This window comes from Lissotriton helveticus, chromosome 10 (genome assembly GCF_964261635.1).
Source record: "Lissotriton helveticus chromosome 10, aLisHel1.1, whole genome shotgun sequence".
NCBI lineage: Eukaryota > Metazoa > Chordata > Amphibia > Caudata > Salamandridae > Lissotriton > Lissotriton helveticus.
Genome location: NC_136071.1, coordinates 848213056 through 848227043, shown reverse-complemented (window position 1 = coordinate 848227043; position 13988 = coordinate 848213056).

The following is a 13988-nucleotide window of genomic DNA, read 5'->3' as shown; positions in this document are numbered from 1 at the left end:
GGTGGCTGCGATGAGGGCGGTCTCGGTGCTGTGGTTGGCTCGAAATCCAGACTGGGTTGGGTCGAGCGAGTTGTTTTCTTCGAGGAATGCAGTCAGCTGTTTATTGGCGGTCTTCTCGATGACTTTAGCCGGGAAGGGGAGAAGAGAGATGGGACGGAAGTTCTTGAGGTCTTTGGGGTCCGCTGTTGGTTTCTTCAGCAGGGCGTTGATTTCTGTGTGTTTCCAGCTTCCCAGGAAGGTGGCTGACGTGAATGAGCTGTTAATGACGTTCCGGAGGTGGGGTGCGATGATGGTGTCGGCTTTGTTAAAGATATGATGAGGGCATGGGTCGGAGGGGGAGCCGCAGTGGATGGTGTTCATGACACGGGTGGTGTCTTCAGTGCTGATGGGGGTCCATGCGCTGAGGCTGTTGGTGGGGGTCGTTGGTTTGGTGGCTGGAGGCGGAGTCTGGGGTCCGAAGCTGTCGTGTATATCTGCGATCTTGCGGTGGAAGAATGTGGCGAGGGAGTTGCGGAGGTCTTGCGACGGTGTGATGTCGTTGTTGCTGGCGCTGGGGTTGGAGAGCTCTTTGACGATGCTGAAGAGTTCCTTTCTGTTGTGGGCGTTGTTGTCCAGACGCTCTTTGAACGATGTCCTTTTGGTGGTGCAGATCATCTGGTGGTATTCGCGGGTGGCGCTCTTGGGGGCTGTCATGTTTTCTGCTGTCCGTTTGTTGCGCCAGGTTTTTTCGAGGGTTCGGCATGATTTCTTTGCGATTTTGAGGGCGTCTGTGAACCATGCGGCTTTTCTGTTGCTAGTCTTGCCTGGGGGTTTCTTTAGAGGAGCGAGGTCATCGGCGCAGTTGGTGATCCACTTTGCGAAATTGTGTGCTGCGTCGTTGGCGTCGGGGGTGTCGACAGGTGGGTTCTGTCTCAGTGATGTGGTCAGTTGGTCTGCGGTGACTTTGCTCCAGCATCTGCGGGGGATCTGTAGTGTCTGGTGGTGGGAGGTGGTCTTCTTGAAGGTGAAGTGGATGCAGCTGTGGTCGGTCCAGTGTAGTCCGGTGGAGTGGCTGAAGGAGACGTGGTTGCTGGCGGAGAAGATGGGGTTGAGCGTGTGGCCGGCGAGGTGGGTGGGCGTGTCCACCAGTTGCTTGAGTCCGAGGTTTGCGAGGTTGTCGAGCAGGGTGGTGGTGTTGTTGTCGTTGTTTTTCTCCAGATGGAAGTTCAGGTCCCCCAGGAGGATGTACTCTGGTGAGGCTAGGGCGTGCGGGCTGATGAAGTCGGTGAGGGTTTCGCTGAATTGTGTCCGTGGGCCCAGGGGTCTGTAGATGAGTGTACCTATGAGGGTGGTCTGGGGGTCGGTGTGGATCTGGAAGTGTAGGTGTTCGGCGGTGGTGAGTGTGTCTTCGGCGTTGGTCATGACACTGATGGTGTTCCTGTAGATGATGGCGATTCCTCCTCCGGTTTGGTTGACGTGGTCCTTCCGGGTGATCTTGTAGCTGTCTGGGATGGCTATGGCGATGTCGGGGGCCGAAGAGGCGTTCATCCAGGTTTCTGTGAGGAAGGCGACGTCTGGTGCTGTGGTATCAAGGAGTTCCCAGAGTTCGACGGCGTGTTTGTGGACGGAGCGGGTGTTGAGCAGGATGCACTAGAGGTGGTTGTTGTTGTCGCTGCTGTGTTCGGTGGGTGTGGTGCAAGTTTGGAGGCAGGTGAATTTGCAGGCTTGGCAGGTGAAGGGTCCGTGGGCACGCCTCGGGGTGGCTCGGTGGCAGGCCGCAGGTCGACCGGTGTTGAGTGCGGTGAGGGTGGCGGTGTTGTACCTCAGTTGGGTGCCCTGGCATTGGCTGGGGCCAGGGGTTCTGGCGCTGGACGCGGTCCAGGTGCGGACGGGCGCAGACGGGCTTGCCTTAGGCGCGCCTTTGGCCGCAAGCGGCGCGCCTTTGGTGCGACCTCGCAGCGGCCACCATAAGAGGGTAGAAGAGGAGGAGGGGCCGCACGGGAGTAAGCGGCGGGAAAGAAACGGGGGGGCAGCGACGGAAGGCAAGGCGGCAGGAACCAGGAGGCACAGGTGGAGCAAGCTGCAGCGGTGGGGAAGCGAACTACCCGGAGTGGTACTATAGCTATGCAATACTCCCATACTGATATGTCGATATAAGTTACATTTTTACATGCATGTAGAAGACAGTTTTAAGTTCAGAAATGTTACAATTACTGAAGTTTTACACTTACTTTGTGATGGTGCACGCGTGGAAGTGTCCAGGTTGCCAAAACCAATGACTGCCTCTGGCTCCAGGGTAATCTCTGTCATTGACTCCAGTGTAGTGGGTGGGGATGCAAGTGAGGGTTCACCTCCTGTTGCCCTGGACTCGCTCTGGCTTGTTGCAACCTTTTCTTTCGTGCAAGATTGGAGGCCATACCACCTCTTCCATATCTCTTCAAGGAGCGCTGTGCCACACTTACAGCCTTTATTTTCTGCTCCATCTACTTCCAAATTTTGCACTTATGTGTCTCAGGCACAGTCATAGATGGCTGGCCAAACATGAAATCATGGTTGTTGCAGTACTCCTCAGTAAGTATCGCAAGTGCTTTTCAGAAAACTTCAATTTGCGTTTTCTTACCCGCCTCCTTCTCTGGCTCTTGACTGGCCCTTCCTCGTGTTGCAAGAAGTTTTTGGGGCTCATCTGGTTCCTTTTTTTGCACTACAGTTCTCCAGCTGCACTCTGCCTGCTTTCCTGGCTTCTGGGATCCATCACTTCCTGTTTGTGGGGTCATCTCCTTGAATCGGGAAGCAGACTTCCATGGTTGCGTTGCGTTCGCTAATTGCGAAGCATTCGCAATGTTGATAATCACTAAATGCGATTTCCAAAATAAGGAAGTGACTTGTTTACATGTCGCAAATTTCATTCGCCCACCGTGCGTACATGCTGAATTGCGATTACCAAATAGTGATTCACAAAAAATTGCTATTTGGTAATTGCAATTCAGAAGGTTTATATATCTGGCCCTTAATGTGTTAAGTAGTTTTATACAGTTTACTGCTCAGTAGTAATCCTTTTTCTGTATCTTGCAGCTAATTTTGTCAGTTTATTCCAAGGATACATACCATTTGCTCTTGATGTTGTACCATTTTTTTACATTTTAGACAGTTCAACGTTATACCGGTTATTAGTATATTTATTTTTAGTTTTTTTCTTCTAAATCAATGGGTGCCAGTTTCTATAGTATGGACAATCTCTTTTCATAGAAGGTAGTCAGCAAAGACTCAGGAACACAGCAAACACGAGGCTCTGTCTGCTGCCTTTAAAAATGTTTAGCTCTTCATCATTTATATTATTAAACTGCTGGTCAGGTAGCTTTACAGCTTTTTCTAAAGGCACAACTGAAGCCTCACATAAAGAGTGGCCGTGAGTGTGACCCTGCTGTGTGAACGGAAAGTTAAGGTTGGACAGTTAGGTCTGTTGCTAATGGTGGAGCCAGGATGGCTTGACGACCCAGATTGATGTGAGGTGTGCATGTTGTAGCATCCTCTCCGAGCATCCCATTCAAAAAGGCAGTCCTTGTGAGGGACACATCTGTGGGCAAATATGGCAACAATGACCTCTTTACTTGAGTAGCGCTGGTGCTGTGATGATTATCTAAGCTGGGTGCGTTGGCTTCTGGGGCACATATGGTTGGGTGAGTAGATGAATTTGCCACTAAAAGTAAGTTGATAGAATTATTGGCAGGGCATGAGCAGCAACATGCTGTTCCTACAGTCGATCTGGTAAGGTTTGGACAGTGGTCCAGGGGCAGACGGAGGAGGCAATAATTTCATGCAACAGCCTGCATCATTGGTCTCATCTCTAGTTCAGAAAAGTAGGGAGGCAAAGAGAATAGATATAAAGGTGAGGATACGCCTATGGCTATTCCTGTAGCTTATTTTGTCCTTTTAGATCGTTTGGAGCTGCATTGGTTAAAGGAAGTGAAAGAAAATATGCACAAAGGGGTTTTCATAAACATATTCAGTTTTCTGTCTGAGATGCCAGTAATTCAGGATTGCTAGGACACTAAACAATATATCCACAAGCAGCATAAGCCAGAAGTTAAAGAAACTTGAACTAACTGTGCAAAAGGGTTTACCATTTGCCAGTCCATAGTCCTTGAGAAATTACGTTTATAAGGTCCTCAGATGTCTGTTATGTGGATATGTAAAGCACACTTTCACCTGTGAGGGTATCCTGGAGCTGAACAGGTGACCCTAGCTCATCTTAGATCTTAGTTTGGTTTCTTATAGAGCCTGGTCTCCTTCTTCCTGCAGAGTTTAAGAAGAGAGGGGGAGGCTTGAATGTTTAGTGGCAGGTTGTTCTGTGCTTTAGGAGTGATGTAGAAGAAGGCTCAACCGCCAGATAGTTGTCTAGCTTATCAGAATAAGATAGATAGCACCCAGGAGGGATTTGGTGGAAATTGTTGGAAGGGATATAACCAGACCTTCCAATTGAAGAAGGTATCTAATCCAAATATGTTACTGGGATCACACAGATGTGAATGATTGGTTGAAGTGTATGATGTTGAAAAAGTGAGGGTTACCAGTCCTTTCAGGTTCTCAATCAAAGGATGAGAGGAAAGTCCTTGCTGGCTATACAACATAAAGGATTCACAAAACTAGCAGATACATGCAGATTTAAACATAGCTGCTCCTTTTGTGGGATCTCTGCTCACCGTGAATTCAAGTATTTCAAGAAGCCTGTAGAGCAAGAAGCACCGAACAGAAGGCTTTCAGCCATAGATACCTTCGCTTGATTGATATGGTAACCCACAAATGGCCTAACATCTTTACTGTGGCTTTCGCCAAAGTTTCAGAATCCCTGCCCGTGGATGAAGGAGAAAAACATAAAAGGACAAACAGTTGTTAATGGTACTCAAGGAGGTGTCCAAGAGAAGGACTGAGAAAGAAAGGAGGTTGGGATGTAATGTTAGGGGAACAGCGTTTACTACGCAACTTTTACAACGCTGTGCCTTTACGACGCAACTTTTACAATGCAAGTCGTTACAACGACTTGCGCTGGGGGGCGCTCCAGGATAGGGGATAGTTTAATTTACTATCCAACTCCTTCCCTACTATCCACGGGGACTGGAGTTGGAATAGTAAATTAAACTATTCACTATCCAGCGCCCCCCAACGCAAGTCGTTGTAACGACTTGCGTTGTAAAAGTTGCGTCGTAAAGGCATGCGCTGTAAATGCATGCGTAGTAACTACATCCATCCATAATGTTATAGTAATGCTATTGTTCTTATGTGGAATGGGAGCTCGCTATTAGAATGTGGGAGGAGAAGCCTTCTAGAAGGAAAGAAGAATGTGGAATACAGTTAGCCGGATGGTGGAGGCAGAGGGACAGTTGCTATGGTGTCCTGCTGTTAAGGAATAAACTTACTTCAACTTACCTGAAGCGTTGGTTCTTAATATTGGCGATGAGTGGCTAGATAACAACAGGACGTCCCATGCATGATCCTGGAACAGTGTTAATCAGGAAGCCAAAATATTAATTTGTCTCATCAGGGAATTTTACAGGCGTGCTGAGCAGTCCGGGTGGTGCCTACACGTACAAGCAGGAGATCAATCTTTGAGGCCTGTTATTTTTACAAAATAATGTGCTGTGAATTTAGCATGTGTCCGCGTATGAAGTTTAAACCATAGATGCCGCGTGGGCCAACGCGAGTCTTGATCGTCACACGGCAACAAGCAGGCTGGACAATCTCTCTCTTGGAGTTTCCAGCCGAAGAATGCTCCAGCGTCCGTGATGTGTACCTGGGTTGCCTGATCTGCATGTTTTACATCCCACACAGCCTTGCAGACATTTTGGATTGGGCCTCACTAGCACTATCGCGCACTTTTGGCCGCCATTTGTCAGTGGGCATCAAGCGATGATGTGCCCAACACAACCGATACAGCCCGATACAGAATTGATGCATTATTAATGGTGACACGCACAGCTTATGCCTCATGATCTTTACCAAGTGGGTCATGAATCATTAAGCGCTTTAAGCAGTGACTCGCACGCTACAACAAAGTGATGCACTATTGGCGTGTTCTAATGGACACATACACACCTTTATAGTGCATTTGTCAGTGGGCAGTTCCACCGATGATACTTTTTCTACAATTAAAGAGGTTTCAAGAGCGCAATTAACATTGGGAACTGTGTGCATCAAGTGGTGATACGCACACCATCAATGACATATGTGTTATGGAGCAATGTCATATAGGTGCATTCCTAACAGTGTTACGTACACCTTTATAGTTTACTTATTAGTGAACAATATGCACGTTTTCACCAGTGATACGTCCATCCTATGTGGCATTATTGCCAAAGTGCATTAATCTATAGGAGATACGCACATCATTTGCTCTTTGAACAGCACCAATTGGTACATTTCCTCCAGGGTTGTCGAATAGCGGTATACCACAATGCAACAGTCAATTGCACCACCTCCTGCATTTTTACCAAGTCCATCATTATCTGAGGCTGATTGGGAGCAGTTGAAGGAAGGGTTCGAAGTGTATCTAGATGCCCTGGAGGGAAAGTCATTTACACATAAAAAGAAGTGTGCTATTTTAAAACACTATTGAGTACTGAAAGTCGCAAAATACTAAAGCACATTCACAAAGAAGTGGAACTTGTGGTGGATGGTGAAAGAGATGGTGCAGAGGTTGAATATGCTTCTGCCATAAGGACTTTGGATGTGAGATTCAAGTCATGCAAGAATTTCATAATGGAAAGACATACGTTCTACAAAAGAGTACAAGATGTGGATGAATCTGCATTCAGTTATGTAGGTGCCTTAAGAATCCTAGCTGTGTCTTGTGAGTACAACACGTTTTAAGAGGAGATGATTAGAGACCAGTTAGTGGAAAAAAACGAGTGCAAGAAGCCTTATTAACTACTCCTAATTTAACATTATAGCAAGCTATAAAAATTGAGACTAGGATATTAAGTACAACGTTATATATGGAACAGATGTCAATATATGATATTAAGTTACAATCACAATCGCTGTTAAAAGTGAAAATAAAAAAGGCAAGAAGAAAGATGAAGCAGATAAGTCAACAAAATTGAAAAGGTAGACAAGAAACTGATATTTAAGTGATTAGAGTGTTAGAGGTGTGGAAGTACGTCTCACCTTGCTAATGCAATAGTGTGTTCAGACATAGATTGTGCGCTAAATACCTGAAAAAAATAAATTTTGTAAGAGTGATTAGACCAGCAGGCAAGGCCTCTTCAAGCAAAGTACATAGAATTGAACCAAACAAACTCAATGAGGGCGAGACTTCTTCCTGCGAGGAAGATGGATTATTCACTATTACTGATGCAAGTTTAAACCAACAGAAGGAGGAGGTATGACGAGTGACATTACAAGGAACAAAAATACCTCTTTGCATGCTGTCTATAAATTGTTTAGAGGTCAGGGTAATGGCAGACTCTGGGTCTCCATTCATAATATGAGTAAAGAAATGGAGGGCATTATTCTGTGAACAAGGAGTTCAACTAAAGAGTTCTACAATTCGTCCAGTTGGTTATGGAGGTAAACCCATTGAAGCATTGAAAGAGTTTGATGCAGAATTAAGCTTTAGGAACAACAAGTCGCAGGGGATTGTGGATGTAGCGAAGGATGATGCATATCACTTGGGATGGCATGATCAACGAAATTTGTGAATTCTGTTAGATTCCAATCATCCTGATCAAGTAATACATAAGAAAGAGTACTTTCAAGTATTAGTAATAGAGAGAAATACATGGGAAGAGTGATATCCTGTGGTATTCAAAGAAGAGTTAGCCTTGTTTAAAGGGTTCATTTACGAAATAGGAGTTAATGAGGGAGCTCAATCTGGGGTACATAAGGTCTGTAGAGTGCTGTTAGCCTTGCGAGCAGAATTGAAGAAGGAGCTAGAGAAGTTATAGAAGAATTATGTAATAGAACCCATTGAATATTCTGACTGGGTTGCACTTATTGTTCTAGCTCGTATTAGAATATGTGTAGATATGTATGATTTAAATGTTCAGATATGTGTCGATCATTACCTTTTGCCAAATATCACAGAGATGCTTTCTAAACTTAAAAGTGGTAAGATGTTGAGTTTGCTGGATACCCCATCTGCATATCACCAGATTAAATCACATCCTGAGTCCAGACAATATACATTGTTCATCACTCCTGACAGTTTCTATCAGTTTAAACGTATGCCCTTTGGACTACCTTCGGCGTCTTCTGTATTCCAAAGAGCGATGGAAATTTTGTTCAAGGGCTTAGTTGGTCTGGAAGCTTTCCAGGAAGATGTACTGTTTTATGTGGAGAACCAAAAGCAGCATGATGAAAGACTACATCAGGTACTGTCTATATTAAAGAGCAAGGGAGTAACACTTAATCCTGAGAAGTGTAAATCAAACACTCCCACAATAGATTATTTAGAGTACAAATTATCGGCCAAAAGAATTTAACCTAATCTAGTTTAGTGAAATCCATTGAAGATTTGTGTCCACCTGCGAATGAAGACTAATTAAGATCATTCATGGGTTTAACTGAATTTTACAATAGATTTGTGCCCAAATGTGCAAAGAAGACATACTGCATGAGGGTTCTTTTGAAAAAGAATTCTACGGTCCTATGGAGCAGTGAATGTGAACAGGAGTTCGATCAAATTAAGAAGGAAATTGTGCCTGCCATTCCGTTAAAGCCTTTTGACACCAAGGAGCAAACAATAATCAGGACTGATTCCAGTCAGAGAAGGTTAGGGGCAGTGCTCATGCAATGTAGGGAAGGAAAAGATTAAGTGGTTGCTAATGCATCTAGGAGGTTGAGATGAGCCGAAGCAACCTACTCTATGATAGAACGGGAAGCTTTAGCATGTTAGTGGGGCATAGTTAATTCGAACATTTTTTGGGGGGTTTACATTTTATTGTATATGTGGATCACAAACCTTTGGTGCAGTTGTTTACCACCAAAGGGGAAGATAGGGCTACACAGAGAATTGGCAGGCGGCAATACAGGCTTCAAGAGCATGACTTTAAGGTTGAGAATGTGCCAGGAAACAATTTTTTTTAGCTGATTGTCTATCTAGATTGACAGGCAGGGAGTATGATGAGGAAGGTGATAAATTATAGGAAGATGAGAGAGTTTGCGTGCACAGTGGAAAACCATTCGGGAGGTGCCGTAGCAAATCTAGAGTGGATAAATGCATGTGAGTTGGATCAAGGAAGTAATGAATGTAATAAGTCCAGGATGGTCAAGATGGAGCTTCAAAAATGGTTCTGGTATGAAGTACAAGCATTATTTGAGGCATTATCGACTATCAATGGTCTTTTATTCCTTTCCAACTTACTGATGGTATCAAAGGGTATGAGAAATAAGCTGCTTTCATTGGCTCATAAAGGTCAAATAGGCATGCGAGTCATGAAGAGAAGAATTAGAAAAAAAATTCTGGTGGACAGAATTAGATAGGGGTGTGGAACCTATAGTAAGGGACTGTATGAGTTGTGAAATTAGTGAAAAGTCACAGGTGACAGTTCCAAGTCCTGTGGAGACAGTCAAAGTTTCAAGGAAAGCATAGAGCAAATTTGCCATTGACATTGACAATGGTTGACAATGGTTATCTGGAGGAACTCCTGAACATGGCATAGTTGTCCTTGATTATTACAGTTATTGGCCTGAAGTTAAGTTCATCGTGTTCCGAATACTTTGTGTATAACAAAGTTTTTGGAATCTATCTTTGCCAAAAGTGCAATTCTGACGGATAATGGGTGGCAATTTACATCTCCACTATTTGAGACATTTTGGGCTTTAGACATAACAAAAGAGAAGCGTGGCTCAGTGGTTAGAGGCGGCAGACCCGGAAGCTGAGATCGGCCGTGGACCAGGGTTCGATTCCCCGCCTCGGCGGGTCTCGGGCTCAAAATTCCACGGACTCGACAATTCTCGCTCCGGTGCCTACTCGACTCACGGGGTCACACTCTGCGACTCTGGGCAATAGCTTGCTTAATCTCCACTACGGCCCCTCGTGGCGGGATGCCTGGCTTTCACCTTGTGGATACCCTGCTGGGGTATCTCACAGGGGAATACCAGGACGGGTTCCCTAAGCAAGCGCCTTGATACCTTCGGGTGATACGTGCGCTATATAAGTCGCAATACAATACAATACAACAAAACAGTATTATTTCATCTAAGGAGTAATGGTCTCATTGACAGATTCCACAGAGTCATTAGGGAGAATGTGAAACTGGCAAAGGCCAGTAGGCTGAATTGTAAATTGGAATTGAGGACATTTTAGTGGGCGGCATGCACCACCGCTAATGCTGATACAGAAGTTTCACCCTTCATACTATTGAGATGTTGTGTGACAGCTTCCAAAATGTTCAGAGAATCAATGGGAGAATTTGCCATACCTAGAGAAAAAATTGAGGATGCGGGGAAGAAAAGGGTGCAAGTGAAAAATAAGTATGTTCAAGTGCAACATGAGTATGGGGTAAAGGGTAAGAATGAGTTGAAGGTAATGGTAGGAGATTATGTAAGAGTGAAGTGCTCAAGAATCATAACAAAGGGCGAATCCATATTTTCTGAACCAAAAAAGTGTTAAAAGTGAAGAAGAGTGCAGTGAAGTTGGAGGGTGGCCAATAGTGGAAGAAGGATACAATAGTGGTATTTCATTTTCAGATGGGTGGAAAGTAGCAGGTAGGGATGGAAGGTAGATGTAATGTGAAGGAAGAAACTGAAAGGTGGAAACCCTCATTAAGGCTAACTAGTCTACCTAACAAGCTCTGTTATTACATCTTGAGGTAGACATTTATAATATGTATTCAAGCATTTTTTTACACAAATGCAGATGTGGTTAGTATTTTAGAAAAGATAAGATAATTTTCACATGTATTGTAAATAAGAGTTGTAGAATTGATTATTGTATGTCAAGTTCTGTCCATGTTCAACTTGAACTTAGATTTTGTTATAAAGAAGGAAGATGTGTTGGGATATAATGTTATAGTAATGCTATTGTTTTGTTATGAAATGGTAGCTCGCTATTAGAATGTGGGAAGAGAAAGATTCTAGAAGGGAGGTAGAATGTGGGATGACAGTTAGCTGGGTGCTGGAGGTCGCGAGACATTTGTTGTGGTGACCTGCTGTTATGGAATCAACTTACTTGAAACCTTGCTTCTTAATAAAAAGGTGGCTGGACCCTTTGAGCCTGGACCATTTCACACAATTGTGTGTTCCCCATTAGGGATCATGCCTGAGAAGGAGTCAGGTGAGTTCAGATTGATGCACAATTTGTCATCACTCAAATTTGAATCAATCAAGGATGTTATAGACCTAACTTTTTGATAGGTCAAATACTCTTCCCATGATAATGCCATTACCTCCTCGTCAATCTTCCTCGCCACATGACTAACAAAGTGAGCTTCAGCTCCACACCAGAACCCTACAAAGCAAAACAATCAACCTCCCATGCCTCCCATCCCTTCCCAATATGGGCGACCCATTACACCCTTGAGGCGGGCCGGCCCAACCCTTCAGCCTGTTTTTTTGGTTCTGCGCTGCAGACCCTCCAGCTGTGTCATCAGGTAAGTTGGGGGGAGGTCCTGCTCCAGCAGGTCCCAGGGCCCTGGGGGAGAGGCTCTGCTCTAGCAGGCTCGCACACTGGTTCCTCCAACTTCTGTCCCGCGCACTACCATTCGGTCTGGCGTGGCTCTGGTAGTTGCGGGTCTTGGGATTTGGTCCCCCCTGGTAACTTTATGCCCTGCTATAGCGGGCTCTGGTGTTGGGACTATGCCGTTTTTGGTAGCCCGTCCCTGTGTTCTGGCAGGGAGTATTTCCGGCCCTGCTCCCGGGGAGGCTGCGGGCTTCACTGGTTTTTGGGGTGGACCGATTCCGGCTCTGGCTTGGGCCCGACTCGGCTTGCTGCTGCCTTTCGCGGGCTTCCGCAGCACCCCCCCCCACCCACTTCGTCATGTGGCATTTTTTCTGCCCGCCTCTAGCGGGCTCTGGAGTGTGGGCGGTTTTTGAGCCCCTGCGCTGATGGGTTGTGTTGGAAGCTCTTGAAGCTGCCAGTCACTGCCTGCTTCTACACGCAGCTCTCGCCTACATCGGGTTGCTGCTACGCTAACGCTACTATTGCTCTTCGCAGCCCCTCTTGAGCTTCTTTGGCTTCCCAGCTCCTGGTGTAGGCTGCTGCCGTTACCTTTGTCGGCTCCTGTCCCGGGGATATGCCGCGACTTCTCCCGGTCCTCGGGAGCTGATTCCTCACTGTGGCCCTCTTGCGGGCTGCTCCATTCTAAGCTTTGTCACGGCAGCGGGTAGGGGCTGCTCGGCGAGCGCTACTTTTGACCGTAGGAATGCTTAGGCCCCGGTTGCGAAAACGGGCTGCTCTGCGTAAGGGGAGTTTCCTCATTTTCGTTCATACAGTGACTTTGGCGCCTCATCTTAATGATTTACGGTCCCACATTTGTTGGTCGCTCACCTCCGGCATTTGGGTTGTGCTTCCAGTATACTCTGTGTATGGTGGTTCTGTAATTGCTGGCATTGTGGGGCTCCTTGCTGCACGTTGTTTTTCGGTCTTACTGTTTATTGACAGTGCCCTACTCACGCGCAAGCGCACTTCGTTGGACTCCAGCAGCGGGTTGATTCCCTGGTGTCCGACTGTCAGTGGGAATGGGCGAGTGTTGTTGTGCTCTCTTGCCTGTACAGATGGGTCCTGGTGACCCTGTGCTTTATTGCGGGTGAGTGGCCTATTTATTTATTTATTTAATGCATTTATTAAAGACCGGACATTACCCGAAGGTGTTAGAGCACGGTACAATAGAACCAGTTACGTTACTTGAGAGAACTGTTACCGAAATGGAACAAACAAAAGTAGCAGGCCTTAGAGTCAAAGCTCCGCAGGCAAAAGGTAAACAATCACATACACAGCAAGCACAGAATGTACGGGCAAAATTATGAATATATAGGTCAAGTTTACAATGACTATATATGTGTTGGGTTGGATTCTTGGAGGGGTCTCTGCCTCCGTTTCCGGCGGTATGTCTGTTTTTTGTCTGGCTATTTTCCGTTGAGGTTTGGACTTTCTTTTCCTCTCGGGGTTCATGGGTTTCACACGTTTTTGCCTCATATTGAGGGACCTGCTCCTTACGCTGTGTTTCTGGGCATGTGTGTGCCCTTGTGGCTGCAAAGCTTGGCTGGGGTGGCCTGTTCGAGTCTCGGCTACGAGGCTCAACATCCTGTGTTTCTGGTACAGTTCGTAATGTTTCTTCTCCCCGTCACCTTGGGTCCTCTATGTCCCATTATTTATTGTGAAGATTTTTGTTATTTTATTTTGGTTTTTCTTGGCAGCTGCGTCCAGAGGCCTGGTGTGCGCTGTCACGTGCACTGCTTCACGTATCATTGGGCCCTTTTGGATGTTTTTCTGCCAGGGGGGTTTGGCTCTCTGGTTCGTCTTGTGCCTCTGGTACACAGGGTCTCACATGGCTGGGGTTGTTTCCCTTCTATTGCTTTCATTTTTACGTTGTGTGTTACTGTCCTGGTGTTTTCCCCAGACGTTTATGGGTCTGTCGCGGGCCATAGTTTTTCTTGTTGGCTGTGTTGCCCCTGTTTCCTTCTTCCCTTCTGGGTGTTGGGCCTGCGATCCACTCGTACTCTCTGCTACTGTTCCCTCCTGCTCTCCATGAGGTGCGGGGTCTGGCTTGCTCATTCCTGGGTTTGTCATCTACCTGGGACTTCCGGGGGCTTTTGGCAGCTGTGGGGCAGTTGGGGCCGTATTACTGTGTGTCCTTTTCCGTCCTCCTCTGGGCTGCTTCTGTGGTCTCCCAATGGGCTTTTCGCTTCTGCTCCTTTGGGCTTCCTCACTCCTGTCCGGGACTGCTGCCTTGGTCTGCTGGCGGCTTCTGTGCCTCTTGTCCGGGTCCTGCTTCTCCTCAGCCCCTAGCCCTTGTCCGCCTACTGCCACGCCTCTCCTATGTCGGTCTTGGCGGTCTCCTTGGTGCTTCTCT